At 43.7% G+C, this 14016-nt stretch overlaps 1 protein-coding gene across 1 annotated transcript in view; it reads left to right on the forward strand.

Annotated features, from left to right (window-relative positions):
* The window catches only part of PHLPP1 (PH domain and leucine rich repeat protein phosphatase 1), a 211197-nt gene that overhangs the window by 89078 nt on the left and 108103 nt on the right, over positions 1-14016 (forward strand). The gene's annotated exons all lie outside the window — the stretch shown is intronic.

A 14016-nucleotide genomic window follows, 5' to 3' on the forward strand; every position in this document is an offset into this window, starting at 1 on the left:
ATCCCAGGATACCTGCACCTCCCCCACAAACCCTGCCCTGCCCTCACAGGGTGGGTGGGCTAGCCATGGCACAAGCTGTATGCTCCAGCCAAGTAGCGAGTCATGCTCTAGTGCCCCCCATCTTCTGGTTTGGGCCACTGTAGGCATGTGGCTGCGAAGATTGAACTGATTAAGTCTCTGGTTTTTTGATTGCCGGTACTTAGTCTTAATGCTGTTAAAGTTTAGCAAAATCTTTATCTTGGGTAACTTTGCAGTGTTTCAACTGTCCCCCATTTGCAATTAGATTTAATCTGTTTGCCTACAAGATGTTTTTTCCTATTCGAAATGCCTGTGCATAATTAAACTGCTTTAAAAAAAAAAAGAAAAAAAAAGATTATTTAGCTGTGTAGTAAGGTAAACATTTTTATAAAGATGTCATAATATGGACACCATAATTAATCTGTATTAAAGGTGATTATATTAACTTGGAGACTGTGTACATATTTGGCATTTTGTTCTCATTCCTAAATAACCTGACCAACTCGTTTGTAATGAATTTTTAACGTTTGTGTTGCCCCTAATAATTATGGGAAGTGCCTTGAATAGATTTTTTTTTTCCTGTCTTGTTTATAATGCTGAAGAAACATAAGTAAATACTTGCAATCCAGGGAGGATTAAAAAGTAGCTTTTCAAGTACAAAGTAACCTTGACATCTTCCTTCCCTTTCTTGCCTGTGAGAAGGATGACTTTTCAAATCCTGTTTTAAGCAGTGCTTTTTATTTAGTGACAGTGAACATATGTGACTTGGACAGCACTTGACTCTCTCGGAGCAGGTAAGCTTATGCAGCAGTAGTAGTATGAGATTTTCTTGCATTGTCCAGTGATCATACTTCGCAGCAAGGTCTGCCACTACAATGACAAAAAGCATCGAAGACTTTCAGACATTTATGCATCAAGCCCTGCCTTTATCTTTTAACTCTCTACTGACGTGTTTGCTAGGTGTTAGTGCAAAGGAATTATTGGGGGCATATGAAGGAGTCAAAGAATCAAACAACTGAAAAACAAACAAACATTTTCCTCCTCCCCAGCTCCCCCCCAACAAACTTTCTGAAATTCTTGACTGCCTTCTTTTATGATGTCAACATTTTCCTTTTTCTTCATCCCCCTAGTATCCCAGTAGCTTGTGCTCAAAGACTCAATTTTTTAAATTTAGAAGATTTGGGGGGCAGACTGTAAGAATTTGTTCAGGTCTTAATCAACTATGCAAGCCCCATTATGAACCTTAATTATCTTCTGCTGATCTCCAGTTACCACTGTCAGCTTGGCCTGTTTTACCTTTCAACATACTGAGATCTCAGGTGCAGATGGCAGGGAGCTATGACTTGAAATGGAGACGGTTGATTTTCAGGAGGCATCTCTAGCTAGTCATTTTAGGAGAGGTGTTTTGTTTTGGGGTTTTTTTGTCTTTTCTCCGTGGTATCAAGGTTTTGTTTTCTCTCTTCTGTATTCTGAGGAAGGGCCATTCATGACACACTCCTAATGTTTCTTTTCCAGATTTATCCTAAACCACAGTTAATTATTTGTCCTAGGGACTTTTCAAGTTCCTGGGACTGTTTTTAGCACGCTTCCTTTTCTGTCAAAGTTGAATCCACAAGTGACATTTTGATTTATCTTAGCCAACTTCCTGACTTAAACAGACTTGAAATGCTTAAGATCAGGCTGTGAAACAGGGACCAAAGCTCCAAGACATTTTTATGAAGTTCTTCATTTTTCTTATAATGTATCTGACGCACTAAGCGACACATTTCAAAAGTTTACATGCTATCTTTAATAGCTATGTCTTTTTATATTCACTCTGAAATATCTTTTTAAACTGACAGTGGGCATGGGGAAGAATCTGAGAAGACTGGTGAAATATCTGATTTTAATGAATTGGATGGGGAGGGAGAGAGGTTAGCTGTAGGCCTGAAAAGCTGCCTTGGCATAACTGATGCCAATTTTTTTTCCTTGAGCAGACACCATGAGCTGCAAGCAAAGTGCTCACAGAGGCAACGTAAACAGCTGCTGTAGGCAAAACAAAATGTAGATAGCTGTAGAATGTAGGAAAACAAAACAGAATAGAGAAGCTGAAGAAATAGATTAAGGGTGACAGATTGAGGAAAGAACTGTTGTGAAAGGTAATTGGTGAGGATCTATAGCAAGGGTGGACAAAATGTGGCCCACAGGCTGGATCCTGCCCACCAAGGGATTTTTTTTTCCAGCCTGTGGGGAGAGTCTCTTAACCCAGGCACAAGAAGCAGCTTGGGCCATGGTGCATGTGGCCCATCCTGCTGTCCCCAGGCACGCAGTGGGGTGACACGGCATGGTGGCCAGACTCCACTTTCTGGTAGCCCCAGTGGCGGCAGCTCCTTCCAGATGCTGCCGCTAGTGTCTTCACTGCTACCAGACCCAGTCGGTCCCTCTGCTCAGGCACTCTGACCCATTCACCCCACATGCACCACCAGGGGTGGAAGGAGCAGGTGAGTAGTATCTCCATGGGGGCCATCTGAGACCCCCGTGGGCAGGGAATGCTTGGCTGGTCAGATAGGATAAGGCAGTGGGCGGGTGGGGAGCAGCATCTGGGAGTAGGACAGGCAAACTGGAGCTGAGACTGTGGGGTGGTGACAGTTCGGGGCTGGGGCCTGGGCCAGAACCACAATCTACTCCCTGCACGTCTGTGCCATATAAGGAGCAGGTCATGGCTAGGCCATGGCCCTGCGTTGTCACTACCCTGTGATCCCAGATGCGCTTGTCCTGCTCCCAGATGCTGCTCCCCACCCATGATCCCATCCCATCTGCCTGGCTGAGTGTGCCTTGCCTAAGGGGATCTTGGCTGGTCTCCATGGAGACACTGCCTGCTCCATCCAGTGCTCCTGGTGGTGGGTGCTGGGCAGACAGGCCTGGGCTGGATAGTATCAATTGCTTCTCCCTCCCCCACCCACAAAAACTCACTCCTAATGTGACCCTCCAGCTAAAATAATTGACCACCCCTGGTCTATATTGTGATCATATATGGAATATACAGAAGAGGGCTGTAAAAGGGTATAAAAGCCTAAGGAAATCACTTGTTTAAGGATCTGGCATCATCTGACAAAGCAGGCTGTTATCTAGAGAAGCTGATACCTTTCTGAACAAGTTAGTCTTTAAGGTGCTACCCTGCCCTGCCTTCTACCTGTGTGTGGATGAAGAGCAGTCTTGAACATCTGGGAGGTGGAACTACAATATAAATACTGCTTTGATCCCATATAAGCAGCTACTCTAATGCAGAAAATATGGGTTTCCCAGTTAACACAAGACTTCTGGTAAATATCAGAAGATGGGGCAGTAGACAAAAAGACTGGTTGAAGGTGACAATGAGTCCTTAGCAGACCAGTTTGTGACTTGAGGAAGCTAGTGCGTAGGCACACTGCTTAGTTGCATTTAAAATAATCCTTTTACCTCCATTACAGAGAGGATCCTTGATTACTGAAACAGGATTGTAAAATCTGATGCCAAAATACAACAACAGTGGCTATTCTGAACAGCACCTGTAATGGGCTACTTACTATATTTGTGTTTCTCCCACTTTTTAAAAAAAGGTTAACTCTTCCAGTTCACCCTAGTTCATTGGCTACTTTTGCCAGCAGATTTTTCCACGACGGTGCTGTGATAGACTGTGAACGTGGGTAGCTGAGTTGATGATAAACAGTGGAGTATTCCACATTTTGTAAAAATTTGTCCCCAAATTTTTTATTTTTGTGGGATATGAGACCAGTCTCTGATTTCAATTTTAGCTTTTCACGGTGGCTGTGATTTTTTTTTTTTTCTAATGCTTTTGTATCGAAATGCTTGAGAAATTGTAAATTAGATCTAGTTCTGATGCCCTAGTCACTGCTCTGTTAATTTGTGCCGCAGTGTTCTGACCCCAGGCTTCCTCAAATGAATCCTGTCTTTTGACTTGTGCTATGTATTTTAATGGTGGTACAATGATCAGCTGTAGGGCACAATACTTGAAATCATTTTAAAGGTGAGCTATTGTAACTTCTAAACATAATTTAAAAAAAATCTTAGATGCTGGTACACTAGTGATTATAAGCCTCACTACTATGAAGCAAAAGCCACGTAACAAACTGTTGCCAAAGTCTGGATTCCACTGCTCCTCCTTCTCTGTGAAGGCTATGTTTTGAGCTTGAAATGAAATGATTAGCTATGCTAAGCATTCAGTGGTGGTGACCCGTTTTCCCCCAGACTCCCACCCCTCCCTATTTTATCCGCAACTTTGGCTTCCAGTGACATTATCAGTGTAATTGTAGAGAGCTGGTCCTTGTTCAGAATATAGCTTTTGGTTAGCTAAGAGAGGATTTTCTGATATAGCCATAGTATTAGGTAGAACTCCCTCTGCAATGCCTGCTTGTGGATTGCTTTAATTGTTGGAAGTGTAGCCAGTAGAATTGGTTTTGCGTGACTTCCCAGAAAGCTGCACAGAACACTGAGGATTCAAATACATGCGGGGTACTTTAGAGGGGATAGGAAGAGACAAGGTTGAGCTGTCACAGGGATCCATCCTACTTCAAGTATCTGTAATCTTAAAACCAAGACATTCTTACCATACCTGTAAAGCTTACACTTCTGGCCAGTGTCTGATTTTTAAATTTAATTCCTGATTTTTAAATTCCTGTTTTCAATGTCTTGTGCACATGTATAAAATTTTGTAAGGAACTGAACATCTTGAGATCACCGAGACAGGGTACCATCTCCAGGAATGGCAGTGAAGCCCCTAGAGACCAAAAAAAAATCTTTTACCCTTTTCTAGGGCCAGTCTCCCCTTCTCTCACTCACCATGCCTTGGTATTGATTGTTAGCAAGTATGCAGAAGGCTGCCCTGGTCTTATTATAATGACCACCAGATCTGTGGTCAAGGCCTTATGGGCCAATCTCAAGGCTTTGTTCCACCTCTACATCACACCCCAAGGCTCTCACATGTCATCAATCCTTGATCTTCTCACTTCTTGGCCTTGTCTGGGCCTCAGACCCCCTGGTCTCCCACACACCACTTTTTGGGCATCTCATGCCCCTTGGTCTCTCCCTCAGCTCCTCCTTGGACTGCCAGGCCACTCAGTCCTTCAGCCAGCCCCTCCTTGGACATGCAATTGCAGACCCTCTGTTTGGGCTCACCCTGGACCCGTCTTAGGTCCCTTATCTGCTGCCCCTCTTTCTGGTCTCACCTGAACTCCTCAATAGCCTCCTTCTCCCCCCCCCCCCCCCCCCCCACACACACACACACACACACACACTCCCTCTGTCTGGGCTCAATAGGCCCCGGACACTCAGCCCCTCTCTCAGGGCTCCAGACCCCACACTGGGTTCCCGGGAACCTCTTCCACCTCCATAGTTCCTTCCCAAACCTCCAGACTGCCTCAGATGTTTCTCTCCTAACTGGCCTTCCAGAGCTGCAGCCATCCTGCTGACATGGTAGCCTCTCAGCAGGCTCCAAGATCTTACTGGCAGCTGTGCTCCCAGGGTCTGGGCTTATATTCTACCTAAGCCCAGCCTTCCTCCAGTCGGATGGCTCCATCATTCAGCCCTAACACCACCTGCCAGCTCTGTGGGTCAGCTGCCTCTGAAACTAGCCCTAACCCTTATCTGTAGGCTGCTCTGAAGCTGCTTCAGCTTTCAGTGGCAGGCACCCTAAGCATCCTGCCACAGTTGCCTTGAAGCATGGATGAGTTGACTATTGCCAAAATATTTTTGGTATGAAATATCCAATTATATAAGCTTTCATCTTGGGTATGTAGCAAGGTGGAGAATTGTTTATTCTTGAGGGATTGGCCTGATCCTGTTTTTAAGCTTACTATGAGGAGAAAGTCTTGAGGGGATGCTTGGATTAAAGAACGGTGATGTCTCTTCAATATTGTTCTTAAAGGATAGTGGTATTTATTCAGCACTGTTTTTAAATGTCCCGTCTCTCTGAATTCAAGGTGAGAAGGTCCAGATAGGCAGTCGGTTCCAGATGATGGTCAATATCTTCAGGGCAATATTTAAGTCTCAGGGCCGGTACTGAAACTTTTATGACCTTGTTGGGCAAGAGAGAGACTGCTTTCTAGTGACTCCTCCTCTGTGTTCCAGAAGCCTTTTTTCCCTCCCCTGTACAAACTGGAACCTGCGGTGCTACTTCCAGAGAAGTCAAGGTGCGGGTTGGGGGTTGCCGCAGAACAACAGAAGATCCATCATGCAGGCTGCTCCAGACTGGAGAGTTTGAAGCCAAGGGCTGATTACATCTTGTCTCTCTCCATCCCTCCTTCCCACGCAATTTGTGTTCGCAGTCGTTATGGGTCAAGATAGCCTTGAGTTTCACTTCTTCATAGTGAAATGAATGCTTGCTTTACCCGTTTTTCTGTGTTTTAAAAACTTGTTAATATATGTAGAGGGTTGGGAGGACAAATGGAGGGATTATGGGGGTCTGAGATTTTATGCATGAGTGAACGTTCTGCAAGTGTTCTGTCAGACGGTTGGAATATTTTTTTTCTGGAGGAAGAGTGCATGGAGAAGAAAGCATCTGTGTGCCTTTTGTGTTAAGCATCTACAGATGTTTGCTGCTACATGTTTGGTTAAATGTACTGTGGCAGATTTATCTGTCATTTATGGTGAAGACAAGTTTGGCCAACAAGTGCTTTGAACTCTTCTGCCAATGTGAAGCGGTAACCAGCAGCACCTAGACTTCCCAGTCTGGTCCTTCATTTGGATCTAGGAGAGACTTTCATTGCATTTGTTTGCAGCAGGAAACACCCAGAGAGTGTCATTTTAACACCTACTGTGCTCTGTTATCCCTGTTTATTAAGTCTGGCCCAGACAGAAAATTGCAGTGATTTAACATGTTTGTAACTAATTTTAGTAAAATTGCAGCAAATCCACTGTGGATTCTCTGGTTTATATAAATTTGCCCCTTTACATTTATTAACACACAAAAAAAATTGTGTGGTTATTAAATTGGCCTTTTAACCCCATTTTTATTAAATCCTCCCCTTTTGTGGGTTGACAGATTGATTTTGTTGTTTCTTCTGAAGTGGTATCCAGTAGCAGAGGCTGGGGAAAGAAGTTATATGAGGAGTAATCAATGAGTATGGACGGAGGGAAGGGAGGGAGCCAACCTTTTTGGCAAGTATACCACAAATTAAGCCCCATGCCCTCCCCGAGTGCCACTCCTAACCCCTTCTCTTGCCCAATCAGCTACTTTGCTTTCTGCTCCCTGACCAATCTGCCATGTGCTGCAGAGGCTGCCCATGCCACATGTAGCACATGTGCGTCAGGTTGACCACCCTTGAAATAGTAGATCTTGGTAATGGGTCTCCACAGGAAAAAGAGAGATTGAGAGAGGAACTTCCATGGAGTCATGAAATATATGAGCTGTGTTCATACTGGCAGTATCTTGGAAAGCGGTTTTACAAACACTTTTTAAGAGTTGGGAGTCAGTGATGTTGTAAGTGGTAATCCTGCCGTTACTTTCTAACGTGACACCTTCTGTTGCAAACACTTGTCTTTGGAGGTGTTCATACAGTGGAAGTGCTAAGTGTTTGTAAGGGCTGAGGTGCTTCTGTTTTTTGTGTGCTTTCTCTTCCAGAAATGAGTTTGCTGCCGTGTAGCAGTAGTTCCTTTCAGATGAGGGGAGGGGATGCCAGGTACCCTGATGTTTCAGTAGAATTTATTTTGCAAATACAATTCCTTGGAAGGCAAGAAATGTAGTCGGGAAGCATTGGTTTGCTTCCATTTTCAGGTAAAAAGTTTAGTACTATTAAGTACTAGATATTGAACTGTTAATTCATAGGCCAACCTTAACCACTGTAGAACTATTTTGGGTATAAAACTGGACATAATATATGATCACCCACCCCTTCCTCACATCTAATACAAAATTGACTTTGGTAAGGCAGTGAGATGGAGAGGCGAATGAATAATTAATCAGTCCTGAAGCAACTGCATGTTAAGTCTCATTGTGATTTTTAAGGATGGTGAGGTCAAACTATGGAGCATCTTCAGCAAGAATACCTCACTTGCTGTACACTGTGTTAATTTGAATGGTCCTGGTTCCCTGAACGTAACTATGCGGGCCGGGGGTGAGCCAGGCCCGTCTTTGTGCACGCGGACTGTGGCCAGCAGCCTGGGCACGCAGGGCCGGAGAAAACCGCGCGGCGGCAAGGCACGCGCGGGCTAGAATTAGTCACAGAGGTGTAGTGATTGATTGAAAAGATTATTTACTTACACCCAAGATGGTCGCGGTGTAGGCTGGACAGTTTTCCAGGTGCAGCTCCACTTAAATCCTCGTTGGAGGACTCCGACAAATTCGGTTCTTTGGCCCCGGAGTTGTTTAGGCTCCGCGGGTTCGGCAATTCTTTCCTCACGGAGTTGTCGAAGCTCCGTGGGTTCTGTTTGGTTTCCAGGCCCCCGGAGCTGTTAAAGCTCCATGGGTTCGAAAATTGGGTATATAGGATAGGGATACATCTAGGATTGTGCTCGGTGACGGGGAGAGGCCAGAGGCTGTTTAGACCTCTGTTGCCTGCTTAAGAGAGGCGCATTGGGTCCGCAAGGGTCCACATCGCTTAGAGATCTTCACACAGCGTGAAGTCGTCTCCTCCTCCTGGCGAGTTCTGTCTCTCTCCAGTTTTCCTCTCTCTCTGACTTGGGCAGAAACTACCCAAGCCTTTTGTACGGCTAGCAAGCCAATAGCTAGCCACCACATATGCCTTTATTCAGAACTGGCCAATAATGTGGTGCGAATCTAAATACAAATGGCGGGAACTCCTTTGCACTGTGCATCTCTGAGATGCAAAAGAAATGCACCATGCAAAGAAGTTACAAATCTGGTGGGAAATTCCCTGTTGTACCGGAGTTCTCTCCTGCAGCAGAGAACTCCGCCGTGCAAGGAAGCTGTAATTTTAGCGGGAACATAATTTAGCGTTGCCAAAGAACACACAAACAACAAATCACAACTTTGGGTTGTGACAGTAACTATGAGTAGGCTTAGATAAAGAATAATCTGTAAGGAATGTGAACCGAAATGGTGCAAGTGTCCGTCAAGACACTAGGAAATATTTCAAGATTTGTTTTTTTTTTTTTTAAATGGATGTTGAGAGAAATGTTCAGAAATGACCAGTGGTTTACATTGTTTCAGTGTTTGGGCACTTGGTTTCATGCTTGTTTGTCAAGTGCTAAGGTGTGCTGTGTATTTGCTTTCTGAATACTGGATCCCTTTAAGATGCTTCAGATGGGGCATTTTGAAAACTGAGTTGCTATCACTAGTCACTCTTGAAAATCTAGAACTTTTGTCTCTAAGGAGATATATATATATATACACACACACTCAAGCAGAATAACAGCTCCAGCAGGTCAGATGCTGTAAATATGAATTAGGCAAGGGTTTCTTATGGTGGTCCAAAAAAAAAAAAAAAAAAAAAAACCAACCAAAAAACCACCAACTGCATAGTTGGGATAGAATTATACAAGCTTTGGAATGCAAGATGTTCTTCAGGACCTTTCAGGACTGGAATAAGAATGGTTTCCATTTGAAAGCTTATCTTGTATTCAAAATCCTTGCCTCTCACAACTCCTAGGCTGTCACGGCTACAACATCACTCTAATGCTACTGTAAATATGAAAAGTAATTGAAGCATTAGTAAAATTCATAGACTTTGACAAAAATCTCTCCAGCTAAGCAGATTTAATGTCAGTCTAGCTTGGGGAAGGTTTTTGTAGCATGAGCCTTTGACGAAATGAAACTGATCAGGAAATTTATACAAGAACAAGAGTCCACATTTTGTTTTTCTTTTTGTTGATTTGGCCTGGGCAGAGTTATTTAAATAAATAACTGTATTGACTGTGGTTTTCAAACTGGATTGATGATAATGAATATCACAATTAATTTAATCAGTCATTCTAGTTTCCCTGTTTTCTGGACGTACTTGTGCATCCCATAATGATACACTATTTTATAACTTATCACAGTAATGCATCCCATATGCCTTCTGTGGGGAAGGCTAATAGCTCTTTTCCAGACTTCAAACCCAGTTGTTGTAACTCTCAAAATGGTCTGAAGTTTTTTTGCTTTCTCACAGTAGACAATGCAGCTCAGTTTGTGTGTGTACCCAGAGTTGCTTCTAATCTGGTAGTGGAGTCTCAAGGTCCCACATCATAAAACTCTTGTACGCAGCTATTGGGCAGGCTAGCAGAAAACTATTTAAAATATGTGAATTTTTCTAATAGTGCTTTCAAATGTGCACACCCAACGTTAAGCTGTTTTTTGCAAATCGAGACTAAGGGTGTGGCTTGGAACATCATGCATTATTTCATCCCAAAAGTCAGAAGGACTTAATCAGAGTCTAAATTTCTGCACAGCAAAATATTGCATCTTACTCAGGGTATTCTAGAATTTTATATTTTGAATTTCGCTTGTTTATAAATTGAGATCAAATGTTTATAAAATAAGTCTGTCCAAAAAATTAATACTTTTCACTTCAACCACTATTAAGCAGTTTTTGAGGAAGTAATGTTACCATGGAACTGTTCAGAAAATGACTGTATGCATGTCAGTTTAACTTGAGATAGCAGGCTGCTCCATGATGACTACCTTAAAACTAGAATCAGGACCTTATGTGTGTTATTTGTTTGGATAGGTTTTTGTTTTGTTTTCTCTCCCTTTCCCCATCTCTCCCCCTACTTGAATACCACTTGCTCCCCTCAAGGTCTCAGGACAAGCTTAAAACACCTCAGCCATGATTGTCAAGTTAACTGAATGCTTTAGTATTTGTTTTTGTGGCATCTCCCCTAAAATATTGCATGGAATAAAATCCTAATATGGGTGTGTTCCAAATGTGCTTTTTGGTATTGTGGCAGGAATGAACAATCTTTCTGAAGTTTTGCAAGATCACCAGAATTGTTTTGATTCTTTTTTTAAACATGTGAACCCCACCATTTTCTAGCATCTGTTTGCTGTGCACTCTGTGAATGTATTTGTCTCCATGCCTGTAACATAATGTGATGATTTCCAACAGACTTTAAAAGTGTGGGTAAATTTCCTGGTCTTGGGCTACTCTCCTCCTTCCACTGCAGGCACAACAGTTATTTTTTTTTCTTTATGAAATGCTATCTCTTGGGATGCTACCATGTTCTGCCACCTGGTGCTCTGAAAGAGGTGAGAAACAGCAAGCAAGGTCCTGATTTTTTCACTCTGACCGAATCCTCATCCTTTTGTTGTTCCAAAGGTTTTCCTGCCTTGTTGCACCTCTTGGCAATGATTATCTCTCAATCTTTTTAAAGTTGCATGTTGTCCAGGCTAATTCTTCAGTAGACAAGATTGCTTCCTGCTAAACAGTTTTTTCAGATCACCTGCACCCTAAGGGACATAGCTGCCCACTACAACTATTAAACTAATAACACATTAACTATTGCTCAAACTAAGTTCAGTAGTTAAATACTGGTAGAGCTATGGCATTTTTCTTTGCTATTGCAAATTGAACTGGGATCAAACTTTTCTTGTGCCAAAAAATCTAAAGGGTTACAATCTTATAGGAGGGGATAACTGTTTGACAGTGTGACCAGGAGGTGTATTTGCAGGTAACAAAGGGAAATGTATTATCAAAGATAATTTTCTCCCCCTTCCTCCCCCACCAGATGTGTTACTATGTAGATTTGAAGGAGAAAATGAGGGAAAAAATAGATAAATCTATTTCATTAAACCAAATCTTATTTTAGTATTTTTCCTTAGTACTTTCCTAATTTTCATATAGCAAAGCACTGTTTGCTAGAAGATTGTTTAGGTTTTAAGACCGGTTATGACTCTGCATTCTGTCCCACTGTATAGCTCAGGCCATAGTATTAACTCAGTAATTTTTGTATCATGGCCATGTTTTTGAGCGAAAGCATTTTGTTTAAAGACAATCCTGATTTTGTAGATGTCAACTGCTCAACTTGTTCCAAGAGATGATTTACATAATTGAAGTATTGCTTCTTATCCTAGTCTGAATTTATCAAACTTCATATAAAGATCTGTCTGTTATATTTCCCTGTGTACTGTTTATTGGCTCTTTCTTGGATGAGCTAAATATCTGAGAATCTCTTAAACTCATACTGTAAAGCAGTTAGATTTTTTTTGTCATCCTCCATTTGATCATTCATACCACTGATTCTTGCCTGAATTCTCTCCAATTTTATGACATCTTTTTCTGAAGCAGGGACACTAGAACCAGATGCAGTATTCCAGTAATGATGTTGCTGAGGCTGTATGCAGACGTCATTTTACCTTCCTGATGTTGCTCAGCATTCTCCTGTTCCGTGCTACCCCTGTTAGCTATTGCCGGGATCTCATGTTCAGTTAGCTCTCCACTCTAATCCTTAAAGTCCTTTTCTAGAGTTGTTGCTTTCCAGGATATAATTCCCCATCCTCTAAAGGTGTGGACAGATGTAACAATTGAACCATTCCAAGAATGTCACTGGGAACTGGTTCATATTATCCCTGGACAAAGGTGTCCACACACACACTACTAAGGGTTTTAAGCAGAACCATCACTTTTTAAGGATTGGACTGCTACTGAAGTGCCACGGGGTGGAGGGGTAGACTACTCATACTGTCGTACCTTTCAGGGGTCAGTGGTCAGAGTTTCCCCAGGATTCCTCTAAAGAGGCAGGAAGACCAGATTGGCTGGCCGCCAAAAAAAGAGGAAGACACTGGGGGTGTGTGAAATGGGTTATATTTGATTCGGAGTCCGCCCGAATCAGGGACAGCAGTTCGATTTGTTTATTTGGATCACTGTACCCAGTTAGATTCAGCCGAATCCGAATCTGAAGATTCAATGCCGATTTGGCAGATCAGCAATTTAGCCATAGACACAGCTTTAAACATTTTTTCTGTATACCTTGAGGTACCAGGCGCAGCTTGTGATGCTATGGGAGAGAGAGCGTCCCACAGGAGTGCAGGGGGGACCCCCACATGCTTGGCAGCGGACCCAGAAGTGGACCGGAAGTACTTCATCTACTTCCGTGTCCACCGGGGAGCATGCAGGGGAGCCCCCCTGCACCCTCCTGGCTCAGTGATCATCCATGGGGGGCCCCAGGTGCCCCCCCAGACCCAAGAGGTGCCGGTTGCTGAGCCGGGGGTGGGGGGTGCCCGCATGCTCCCCAGCGGACCTGGAAGTGGACCAGAAATGTTTCCGGTCCACTTCTAGGTCTGCTGCCGAGCTCGCTGGGGAGCCCCCTGCACTCCTGTGGGACACTCCATGCGCCCCAGCATCACGGCCATCTGGTACCTAGAGGTATGTAGAAAAAACATTGAAAGCTGTGTCTGTCCAAATAGCTGAATCTCTCCGAATCGATTTGGAGGGTTCCGATTTGATTCGGAGAGATTAAAGGGTATCCTGATTCAATTCAGACTTGGAGATTTGGCCACTGAATCAAGCCGAATCTCTGCCAAATTGAATCGGGGACCAAAGCTTTGCACAGCCTTAGAAGACACCATTGCTCACAGTAAAAATAATTCTACTGTCCTCCTCAAAACTTTGAGTTAGACTGATTTGGTTTAATAAAGAATGCTGTTAGACTTCACCCATAATCTGTATGGTTGACTGGGGGTACACAGGTGTGTGTGGGTTGGGTGGGTGGGGGAACAGCCTGGACCCCATCAGAGGAAACTGATCCTATTCAATGTAGTCCCAGGCTCTGTTGGGTTTGGAGCATGATGGAGGGTGGAATGGTTGCCAGGTGCTAGGGTGGCTGTGTGACCCTGTCTATCTGGGACCCACAGGTGAAATAGGAAATTGGAGCAGGGGTTGAAAGCCATGGACTTCTTGGAGGGGACTGAGGTGAAGCATCCAGCCCCCAGAGAACCATAACATGAGCAGGGTGTTGCACAGCCCCCTATCCCACCCCACCCACTCCAAATGGGCTTTGGGTGGTCCCTAGCAGGAGAGTGAAAGGGACATAGAGGCTTCCCCACCCTTCCAAGACTGGCCTCTGTAGGCAGTAATGTCCTGGCTG

This window comes from Alligator mississippiensis, chromosome 3, assembly GCF_030867095.1.
Source record: "Alligator mississippiensis isolate rAllMis1 chromosome 3, rAllMis1, whole genome shotgun sequence".
Lineage (NCBI taxonomy): Eukaryota > Metazoa > Chordata > Crocodylia > Alligatoridae > Alligator > Alligator mississippiensis.